This window comes from Lutra lutra, chromosome 15, assembly GCF_902655055.1.
Source record: "Lutra lutra chromosome 15, mLutLut1.2, whole genome shotgun sequence".
Taxonomy (NCBI): domain Eukaryota; kingdom Metazoa; phylum Chordata; class Mammalia; order Carnivora; family Mustelidae; genus Lutra; species Lutra lutra.
Window position 1 is genome coordinate 57,129,415 of NC_062292.1, and position 12,297 is coordinate 57,141,711.

A 12,297-nucleotide genomic window follows, 5' to 3' on the forward strand; every position below is an offset into this window, starting at 1 on the left:
TATATATATATACATATTTTTCCTGCCTTTTGTTCCTTTCCTCTTTCTATGGCTCAACATTTCCTTAGTCTTGATTTCTTGATCTGATCATCACTATAACCTGTAATTGGAGTGAAAAAAAAAAAAGAAAGAAAATCTATGTACTGGTTCCAATTTTATACTTAGCAGCTATACCACCAGTAAATTCCTTAACTAAACTTGCTTTAAATAGATTATCCTTACAATAGAGACAACGTGACAGATAGATAAATTCATAAATATGAAAGATCCCAACAAAATACTTGATATAGAGAATATACTCAATAAGTACTTCTTGATTCATAAATTATAAAATATAATTGTCACCATGCTGACTTGATTTTTGTTAAGCATATAGCAACGGCAATGCATGTCTTACATAGCACATTTCTGAGAAAACTCTTCTCTCTGTTTTAAACATTTGCTCATGGTCCCAAGTGTGATGCCACTAATCAGATAGGTCTATAAAAAATTTTAGATGAGGACAAATGAGGACTTAATCAAAATCCTTTTGGGGCACCTGGGGACTCAGTCAGTTAACTGCTCTGACTGAGCAGCTGCTCAGTCAGAGCAACATGCTCTTGATTTTGGCTCAGGTCATGATTTCAGGGTCCTGGGACCAAGCCCCACATGGAGCTGTGCAATGAGTGGAGAGTCTGCTTAAGGGCTCTCTCGCACGCGCATGTGCTTTTGCTCTCGCTCTCTTTTCCCCCACCCTCATAGACATTCTTTCTCTCACAAATAGATAAATCTTTAAAAAGAAATCCTTTTCTTTTTGAGTTAATGAAGGATCCTAAACAACCACCCCTCTTTTGTCTTTTTGTTATGTATTTTCCCAAGGACGCGACTTGATTTTCTTTGGAATGTTCCATCAGGCTTCATTGCTGAAGCCAGCATCTCACCCATTTTTCTCCAGCCAACCCTGATACTACTAATGGGACTGGGAAAAAGAGATGGATGTCAGAGGGAAATCCAATGTCAAGTTTTCCCTCTCAATCAGCTGCAACAGCAGAAACAAGAACTTGAGCTTCAAGGGTTTTGACTACCTCAAAAAGTCATAGAACCTGTGGCATTCAAGTAGGTTAACTGCTTCCCTGAAAAGCATTCCAGTAATCTCTTCATCCTCACCCCCTCCAATTTGTTATCATATATTTTGACCTTCTTTCTCTCTTTACAAAATTCATTAAGTTGCCAATTTATATAACAGAGGCTAACAGACAAATGTTTAAATGTTAGCTTTACTGTAGGCACCTTCTTGGGAATAGACTAAAAGATCTCTCAGCCACAAAATGCCACAAAAGCATGAAGGTTTTGGTATCCTTTCATTGTGTGAAGAGGAATAATAAAGGACAGAATCCTAAGAGAAAAATTAAACTTTCTAAAGACAGAACAATGCTGCATTTTAAGTAACCACTTTAAAGACATGACTGCTGTTTTGGCAAAAGCCAGTAAGCCACACAAAATTAATTTCATGTTTCATTGACATTACTTTCAGGAATTTCATGTTGACATAACCTATAGAGTAAGGGTGAGATAGTGCAGACAATATATTTAATGCTGCTACACCAACACAAAATATTTTAAATCTGAACAGAGACCCGACATTGTAAAATAATCATGTTCTGTGTCAAAAAAAAAAAAAAAAAGAATGAAACCGTGATTTTCACATCTGCTGTCTAAACGTTAATTGCTTCTAGTGCAAAAGTTTAAATCGAGTTGTGAACTCTTCATGGCTCCTGTGTTGAGCCTATGGTACATTTCAACCTATTTCTGATTTTGTCTTCCATGTAGATAGTGAAGCTTTTTATGATTGCTACGTTAAAAAAAAAATCAATGAATATGTGATTGCAAGTTGTATGTCAAGTTAACAAGAAAGCATCTATGAACACTCGCTTCTAAATATATTTAATGGAATAGTTGCCTTTCTACAAAGCAAAATGTTTTCACTTACTCAACCAGTTGAGGGGAAGCGAGGTTGTTGTGTTGGCCACTGGTATGTTTGTGTGTCTCATAATAGCCGTATGTCCCATTCTTTACATTAGCATCTGTCACCATGGATCTCTGATCCAAACACTGAGGAAAGCCATTGCATGACGAAGGCTCTCTCTGGCTCTGAGGCAACAGGCATTGTTTTTTATTATGCACAGTTTCTGCTTCTAACCCTTGGGTTCCAAAGTCACACATTAGCAATTAGCTGGAGTCAGGCCAGAATTGCTTCTATTGTAAAGCCTTCCTAACTGGTTTCCATCTTCTAAAGGTATGTATTAGCACATTTGTTAAGAGTTATTTTCATCTGTTTGGCTTATAATTTGTACCCTTTCAAGTATACCATAAAGCTGGGATTTCATTTAGTCTGGCAGAATCTGGAGACCACTTGGTAATACAGGAATCTTACTGTTGGCTAGGTGGGTGGATTTCTTGAACTTTACGATTTCCAAATTTCAGAGTGACAACCATTGCTTGAAGTCATGGGAAACTTTTCCTCTTGTGATTTAGTTTTGCCATGTGTATTAGCCAATTGTTGCAAAAAAAAAAAAAATACTGCTGCATAATATGCCACCCAAAACAACATGACTACTCTCACTCACACATCTGTTGATCAGCTGGGGGTCAGCTGATCTGAGTTGGCCTCCACTAAGCACTGCTCCAATTTCCAGGTTGGATCTGGGTCTGCTCCACATGTTTCTCATCATCTTTGGACTATGGACTAGTTGAGACATGTTTATCTCATGGCAATGGCAGAAGCATAAAGAAGGACAAGTGGAAACACACAATGTCTCTTAAGGCCTGCTCCCAGAACTGGCAACTTCACTTCTGCCCATATTCCATTGGTTAAATCAAGTCAATTGGCTGAACCCAAAGTCAAGTTACTGGGAAACCACATAATGCTTCTAGTGAGAAGAACTACAAAGTCATATGCCAAAGGGCAGGACGCAGTAAGGGGTTACGCACTGGGCCAACCATTCCTTCTTCCATATTGTTGACTGTCAAGGAAGGCATGCAAGTCGGTCTGTAGCCACAATTCAAGTAATTAATGTGGCACATTTGAGAGGTACAAGTCTCTCAGCAAGGAAGATCATGCAACATCTTTCACTTGAATTACACCTTTAGCTTGTTGCTATGCTAAACTCTCACAGCATCTAAGGGCATACTGAGGCACTTCACAGTAGAATTCTAATTTTTGTTCGTTAACACAAGTTGCATAGAATGTTGATGGTTACAGTCTGTGGTATCTCTAGCCCAAGGTCGACTCATACAAAAAAGGAGAGAATTTTGTAGAGATTTAGGGGAAGGACTTTAAGGTAGAAGTGATGCTGGGTCAGTAAGAATACTGGGAGCTCTGCTTTTTCTTTCTCAGAGCCCAGATGCTCCTTAAGCAGTCAGGGTACCCTGCTGCTCTGCACACCACAAGGAAAGACCAAATTGGCCAGGGTGGAGAGAGAGGGGTGGGAGGTGAGATGAGGGAGAGGCTACATGGAGGATAGTGGAAGAACCTAACCAATAGCAAGGACCTAGACCCTAGAACTGTGAACCCGGTTGAGTTCTCTTAGCCAGGTCCCAGGTGTTCAAACTATCCTAGCTAAATTGCCATATGTATGAGTAAAGAGACCATCCTGGATAGTCCAGCCACAGTAGACATCACATGAAGCAAAGAAAAGCCACTCTTGCTGTGCCTCATCTGAATTCCTAATCCAAAGAATTGTGATAAATAATATACATGTTATTGTTTTAATCCACTATATTTGGAGATAGTTTGTTAGCCTGCATAAGATCATTGAAACAATGAATTTCTGGTAATTTGATAATTTCTCCAAAAGGTGGAATTCTTTTCTTTTAAAAAAATATGTATTTATTTTAGAAAGAGAGTGAGCATGCACAGTGGGGAGGGACAGGAGGAGAGGGAGAGAGAGTCTGAAACAGACTCTGCCCTGGGCACTGAGCCCAGTATGGAACTTGATCTCACAACCCTAAGATCATGACCTCAGCTGAAACCAAGAGTCAGATACTTCCCCAACTGTACCAGTCAGGTGCCCCCACACCAAAAGGTAGAATTCTTATTTGTTCTAAATCATTTTGCCATTTGGGACATTTTTTCCAGAGAATGGGGCATTTTTATCATAGAGAATGCCAGTGATGATATATGACAGTCTTGTTATTTGATGAGTTTGGAGAGGGAAGATCTAATTTATTCTTTTCAACTAAGTATTATTTAATTTTGAGGCCTATGATTTACAACTGGATTACTTAAAAGAGAGATTCAATAAATTAATGTATTAGCTGGTTTTCTGTCAGAAAATTAACCAGGTCAAGGGACCGCCACCTATTGGAGACTCTAAGGGAGAGTCTATTTCCTGCTCATCTGGGCTTTTGGCCCAGTATTTTGTTGTTGTAAGATCAAGATCCAGATTTTCCTGTTGGCTGTAAGCTAAGAGCTGTTCTCAGCTTCTAGAAGCCATTTGAATTCCTTGGTTCCTGGCCCTTTTTCTGCAGCAATGGCAGGTCATAATCCTTCTTGAGTTCCTGTCTCTCCTTCTCCTTTTCTGCCCCCAGCCATAGGTGACAGTTCTTAGAAGCATACTAGGACAGAAGGGAAGCAGTTTAGAGATCCAGAGTTCTATTCTGGTGTCACTGATCTTCCCAATGAAACTGGAAAATTACTAATTCCCTCTAATTTTGGAGCAGGACTCCTCTTTCCAACCTCTCTCTCTCTCTCTCTCTCTCTCTCTCTCAACCCAAGAGGAAGATTTTTCTTTTAGATCCAAACAAAAAGAAAAAGAAAAAGAAATTTATAAAGGAAACATTTATAATGGGATTTTTTTTTTAATTTTAGGATATATTATTATTTCAAAGAAAGGGCTTCTGGACATCTACACAGATCCTTGAGCTTATTACCAAGCCTAGCTGTTCCTCCTTCAGGATTCTGAGTACTCTCTAGCTGTGCTCACGAAGTTATCCCTTGGTGTCCAGCTGACTCAGCCTTTCTCATATGTCACCAACTGTTACCTAGCCAGGAGACAGCTACCATCTTGTCCTCTTTCAGTTGATGTTAACATTACTCATGACTATTAATTACCTCACAATCTAATTACAAAGCCATGAGCTTGAGCATGGGATGATTGATAGGGTACAATATTTCTCAGCTTTATTTAAGTAGCAGGGAACGGTATTCAAAGATATCCGATGTAAAAAGCCCATTATTTAAAAAGCTCAAACGGAGCCTTCATGATTGTTCATTCAGATTCTCCAAACCCTGCCTGTGTAATTCCTGAAACTTTATCATGGTGTCCTAAGGCCTCTTTGGATACTGAAAACATTGGTGTGGTGGAAAGAACCCTCAAGTGGGAGGCAGAATACACTTCCCAATTTTTCAGTCTGTGACTTCAACAACCCTCTCAACTCTGAGATTTTCTTCTCATCTAAATGAGAATAATACCCTTTCCCACCAATTCATGGGACTGTTTTGAGCACCAGTCTTATGTTCTGCTAGGATTCTTCCCTTATTTCTACACCAGTATTCTAATGACACAAGATTGTTTTTTATCTCAACACCCCACCTATTTTTATAACTGCAGGCCACTGACCAAGTTTTCCTCCATATCAAGAATGAATTTTCCTTTTTTCTTTTAGTGAAATTTCTACTCTTCTGACATAAATGACAGCTCATCTGTGAAGCAGTCAGGCCCAGTCATAATGAAGAGATTGTAAGTGTGTGTGTTCTTTTTAATCTGGGTTTGCATAGTGTTTTGTTTAAAAAGCTATTATACCGTGTCTGAATTTCTATAAACCAAAGGCAATGTGGAATTTTATCTTTTATGTCTGATATCTAATACGATCTTACAAAATATGTTCCCAGGAATTGTTTTCTAAATGACTGAATCAAAAACTAAACATGTGGAGTATTTATTATTATTATGCTGGCTATCTCATTTTGAAGACTGTATTTTCTCCTCCTAAATACCTTGTCTTAGGCTCCCCAACCTGTTATCACATTACCCTACCAATACTCCACTGCACCAAAACCATTAGTGATAATGCAGAAGACACAGAAATGTTAATAAAAGGAAAGGAGAAATTGTACATTTCATAGTAAACTTTTTTAGAATTTCCACCATACTTGTCTGTTCTTCCACATCCCCTCTTTTCCATACTTTTGCCAGTAATTCTGCTCTACTATATCTGCCTTGTGGGGCACCTGGGTGGCTCAGTGGGTTAAGCCTCTGCCTTCAGCTCAGGTCATGATCTCAGGGTCCTGGAATCGAGCCCTGCATCGGGCTCTCTGCTTAGCAGGGAGCCTGCCTCACCCTCTCTCTCTGCCTGCCTCTCTGCCCACTTGTGATCTCTGTCAGTCAAATAAATAAATAAAATCTAACATATCTGCCTTGTATCCAAGCCTACTTATCAAAATATTTCTTTTATTTATAGAGAAAACTCTCATGAGTCAAGTCTAATTTTCTCCATCAAACTACATTTTTACATTTACAGAAACCAAATCACAATAATGTTTTTTTTTTTTTGCTTAGTTCATGTAGTTTTTTCTTCTTCAACTATATTGTCAGTTCCTGCCTATACTTCTAAGAAGGTGTACTCTAGAATATTCTGAATTAATTTCCATCAAATCTATCCCCTCCTATTCACACCCATTGGTTCAAGTTACCAGCCCTATGCACTTCATCCTTCTCAGGGCGATGAGTACTGAATTTCTTTTACGGTAACTATTAAAGTGAAAGATCAAGGAGCACTTCCCAAGGGTAGCATACTCCAAATCTTAGAACATTAGAACACAACTTTTCCCATCTACCTATAAGTAATTTTTCTAGGGTATAGCTTTCCTTTTAACTGGCCTGAGAAAAAACACCAGGATTTGTAAGAAATACAAAGTGCAATGTTTAACAGGAAGCAGTAATTTATGTAATAGAAACAAAGTTATTTATATCGTAGTTCAGTTCATTTTTTTTATCACATTACAAATTGATTGTTTCCTTATTACATTTTGAACTCAATTAAGGCATTTAGATACTTGTTCTGTAGTGTAGGATTTTCAAGTAAACTCCACTAAGAACTGAACACTCTTCACTTTTCTCAGGAGTGAGAACTCCCCCTCCCGCATGCAAAAATCATTCACTCATTTCTCAACTTACATATTGACCCATTCACTTGTCCTTTTATAACTACATATCCATTGAATATATTGATGTGCCCAGAGTTGTTCTACCAGTGGTTATACAGTTGCCAATGAGCAGGTTTCTTGGCATCAGAAAGTCTATATCCTGGTGAGGGAGACAGTGAACTCCAGCAGAGGTGGTGATGTCAAGAAAGGCATCACATGCATAAAAAATAGCATGGAGGACAAGGGGAGATGGAGAGGAGAAGGGAGTTGAGGGAAATTGGAAGGGGAGGTGAACCATGAGAGACTATGGACTCTGAAAAACAATCTGAGAATTTTGAAGGGGTGGGGGGTGGGAGGTTGGGGGCACCAGGTGGTGGATATTGTAGAGGGCACGGATTGCATGGAGCACTGGGTGTGGTGCAAAAATAATGAATACTGTTATGCTGAAAAAATAAAAAAATTAAAAAAAAAAAGAAAGGCATCACAGACAAGGTGATTTTTGATCATGGCAAAGGAACTGAAGGCTATTCTTAACAGAGGAAACAATGTGTTAACAAAGGAAGGTAGCTCTTGGGATGAGAGTTAACATCAGTCAAGTGTGTCTTTGATATCCCAGGATATCCTCTTTCACCATGGATGCAAACCAGGCGTTTTACACGATTCAACAGCTAATTTTAGAGGCATGAAACCTTCAAAATTGAGGTGTAGAACTTGGATTTTGTTAATAAACAAACCAGGGTCTAATTCTATCATGACTAGTTACTAACCATAGGGTATTAGGCAAATGATATAATCTCCCAAAGAATCACTGTCTTAGTCTGTTTGGGTTGCTGTAACAGAATACCATACACCAGTTGGCTTAGAAACTCTTTTATGAGGCCACTAATCTCACACGTGAGAGCTTCACCCTCATGACCTAATCAAATCCCGAAGGCCCCCACCTCATAATGTCATCTCATTGGAAGTTAGGATTTCAACCTATGAAGGAGGGAAGGGGCAGGTAAAAACATTCAGTTCAGTTTCATTCCCTTTCATCATTCAAAATTTGAAAGTAATGATACCTCCTTCATTGTATTACATGAGGATTAAAATAGGTAATTCATAGAAAATATTTAAGACACTACCTAGCAATGGTATGTACTCAAAAGGTGGTTAACTTTGGGGCACCCGGCTGGCTCAGTGGGTTAAGCCTCTGCCTTCGGCTCAGGTCATGATCTCAGGGTACTGGAATCGAGCCTTGTGTAGAGCTCTCTGCTCAGCAGGGAGTCTGCTTCCCCCCTCTCTCTCTGCCTGCCTCTCTACCTACTTGGGATTTTTCTCTCTGTCAAATAAATAAATAAATAAATCTTTAAAAAAAAAGATGGCTAACCTTATTACTAGTACTGATACAAATATCAATACTATTACTGTTACTAATACTACAACTACTAATAAGAATAGCTACTATATTTTTAGTCTTAGAGGACAGCAACAGTGGAAACAGGGCTCACTTAGATAATCCAGGATAATCTCCCCCATTTTAAGACCTTTAACTTAATCACATCTGCAAAGCTCCCTTTATCATGTAAGGCAACATATTCAGAGGTCTGGGGATTAGGGGATGGGCACCTTTGGGAGTCATTTATTCTGCCTATCACAAAGGTAGTCAGAAATAATGTTAAGTGATTTGGGAAGTAAGAACACCTGAAGCAAGCTCATGGTAAAACTGTGATATACAAAATATCTACACAGGGTAGAATATTGTCTCACCCATAAAATATTCTCACTGAATGTGTATGTTTCTTGTACTCATTTGATTAGGGTAGGAACATATGGAGGGTTTTCCAGGGTGTGGGTCATAAGCACTACTGACCCTCACCTTGACTAGTTATGTAACTGGTGCTCCTTCATCTAGACAATCTTTCACCTACTCATACCACAGAGGCTGTTCCAGTTCTATTCTGTGGCCACTCAAGATCACAAAAAGTAGGGTGCAGGGATCAGCACATAGACAAAAATCTGCCCTTTCATCTTTTTCTTTTTATGGTTTTATGAACCCAGGCATGCCCATTTGTCTCTATGCTGTTTGTGATTTTATGCTTTTGAACAGCAATTGCCAAGATGGATAGTTGCAACCAACACCGTTTGTCAGGCAAAACCTAAAATAGGTATTAACTTTTTTTTTTTTTCCAGAAAAAAATCACCCAGAGAATGGACTTTGGAAGGAAGAATATATGCATGTGAGTTCAGTTTGGTCACACTCCAGATCTTTGACCTTTGGCATACTGTTAGCTATGACATTTGTAAGTATCTGGTCTCCTAGTGTCTTTTTTGCCCTTAGTGCTATTTTGGTTAATAGTCCATCCACATTTTCTTGAGAAACAACTCCCTCCTCACTCGCATTTTATGTGATTTGTTTAGAACTTGCCTTACCCCTAGTCAAGGACAAACATGAAACCCAGGCCTGAGCCAGAGGGATCATTTAGGAATTTGTTCACATGCAAACATGTGAGTTGACATGGACCAGTATCAGCCAAGGACAGGTGCATACTATGGAGGCAAGAAAAGATCTCCAGCTGTTGGTTACCATCTTGGCCCCTTGTGGGACTTGGGAATAAGACTGACAATAGAAAAAAAAAGAAGAAATAAGAAAGAGAGAAGATTTTAAGGTTTTATGATATCATTTACAACCCAGAATGAAAGTCCACATGAAGCCATGGTATCTAGTGATATGGCTCAAAACATTTTGTCTCTGCTAAAGTCAGCTTAAGTTCGGTTGTCTGTCACTTGCTGCAAATTGTAACTCATACAATACCTAACTTTGCCAAGTCTATTTCTTCATCTTTAAATATTAGAGTAAAAATATCTACCTCAATATTTTTGTGACAAATACTTGAGGTTATGTAGCTGGCACATGGTCAAAATCCAGTCAATAGTAATCACCATCATAATTATTTTCGTCAACATCATCATTAATATTGAAAATAGACCTAAAGTTGCTTCATCTTGATAAATTGTGGAAAATGTCATATGTGCTGTACTCAGCTCTTACTATGGAAAGTTCAATAACTTGGATTTTTTACTTGCAAAGTAGGGACAAATAGTTCTGGGTCTTTCTTTTGGACAGTGTTTTGAGAATCAAATGGTATGTTGGAAACAATCATTTTTAATAGTGTGAAGTATTATTCTGCAATAAATCTTTGCAATAATCGTCACAATAAATGTGTGAATGCACCAAGTAGGTCAAATTACACCAAACATAATTGGGTCAAATTTCTAGGTATGTGAAATGTATATACATTAACTTCACTCAGCTGCCAGTAAGGCCGCCTGACCCCACATAAAGGCTGGAGATATCCTGGCAAAAGAGACTAGCACCTTGTCTGGTCCTGTCACTAATAGGACCCTTTGTGGGTTTTCTATCGAGTTCTATGCACTGGGTTACCCAGGCTGCTTTAAATCACAATATTGTCTGTGTGAGCCACAGAGAGATGTTGACATCACTATTTGTCCAAAGAGAATCAGTTTAGAGCCAGGAGGACTGGGTTCCAGATTCTCCTGCCATAAAACCCCTATGTGCTATAAGGAAGCTGACTTGGTTTCTTTGGGCCTCAGTTCCCTCAAGTGTACAATGAGGATGGATATAACTACCTTATTTATTTCATAAAATTTTGGTGAAAAGCAAAGGTGATAATAACTATGAGAAAGTTTTAGGAAAAGTAAAGCACAATGTTCTATTCCCTATGAATAAGAGTTTGACACTTTTCCATGTGTTTTTAGAAAACAATCTTTTTGCATCTAAAATTTGCACATATAACAGCTAATTGTTGTTTCACTCTGAGTCAGCAGCTGAATGGTGTCTCTAGTTTGCCAAGTTTAAAAATAGATGCTAGTCTTCTACTTAACACTGGGTTCGAGAGAATTTAGGTTTGGCAAGTGTACCCTTTGCATCTATTCCCATTTCTGTTTAGGGGCCTTCTTAAGACTGTTTAGAAAAACTCTGGGCAGAGAATAGTTTTACAAAACAGCATTTGATGAGTTGGAGTAAATGAATTAGAAACATATGGATCAAATTTCCCTGAAAATACATCAGGGTTGAAAAATTAAGGAGAAAAAAGCACTTAACTTTATCCAAATATGTAAAGGCTAGCTTGGGAAACTTGACCAACCCAAAACCCCACTGCATTTTTGCACCATGTATTGGCAGGGTCTTGGGGTTCCTCTCCTTTGACTTTCTGTTTTGCTAACCAATTTCTCCCTTTCCAATGCAGGAATTTACATCTCCTTCTCGAGGATTCTCAAGAGCATACACATGAGAAACCTAACCCACTTACCATGAATATTAAGTGTGTTGATGAAAAATATGTAGCGTGTAACTATCTTGCAATAAAATTAATATAATTCAGTGAACAAAATACACCGTTTACAATTTATGCAGAATATTCTGTAACTAATACCTAGAGTTTTGAGTATTAACAAAGTAATGGAAATAGTTACATGTATAGTGTTCAGTTCTGCTGAGCCCTTCTGTGACAGCCTGAATAGCTCCACTATTTATTTATTTGAAAATCCCGATACTAGATCAGTTCAATCCTCCAGCTCCAGGGTCCCTTTCTAATTTAACCTGAGACTCTAATCACATAAGCTGCCTAAATATTTCCTCTGTTTTTATTCAGGGATCAATAAGAATTTCCCCAGTTGTTTATACCCAATAGGAGTGGTGAACCCAAGCCTCCAATTAAGAGGGTGGAGATAATATTAACTTCTATTTCACTTCCCTTTCCTGTCCTTTCCACTTAAGTTCACAATTTCCTCCTTTCATCTAAAGTCTTCCTTGGTCTTTGAGAAGCTGAGTCAATGGCCACCTTTTTCATCAGTTCCTTCTGGTAACTTTAATGTGGTTCCCACTTATGAAAAGAGTGCCACTGTGAGTACCATTGGGGTGGTTAAGCAGAGATGGGGCAAAAACAGGATCGTCAATAATCACTGGTCTGAAAATCAAGAGTAAACCAGCAACTAAAACTTAACATCTTTCTGCCTGCATCTTTTTTTTTTTTAAAGATTTTATTTATTTATTTGACAGAGAGAGATCACAAATAGGCAGAGAGGCAGGCAGAGAGAGGAAGGGAAGCAGGCTCCCTGCTGAGGATGCAGGGCTCGATCCCAGGACCCTGGGATCATGATCTGAGCCG

At 38.7% G+C, this 12,297-nt stretch overlaps 1 long non-coding RNA gene across 1 annotated transcript; it reads left to right on the top strand.

The window, feature by feature from the left end:
• The first annotated feature begins 8,092 nt into the window (after nucleotides 1–8,092).
• On the top strand, nucleotides 8,093–11,505 carry LOC125085511 (uncharacterized). Its single transcript, XR_007122969.1, has 3 exons — nucleotides 8,093–8,220; nucleotides 9,299–9,408; nucleotides 11,377–11,505. It is a non-coding gene; the product is annotated as an uncharacterized LOC125085511 (long non-coding RNA).
• The last annotated feature ends 792 nt before the right edge of the window (nucleotides 11,506–12,297 follow it).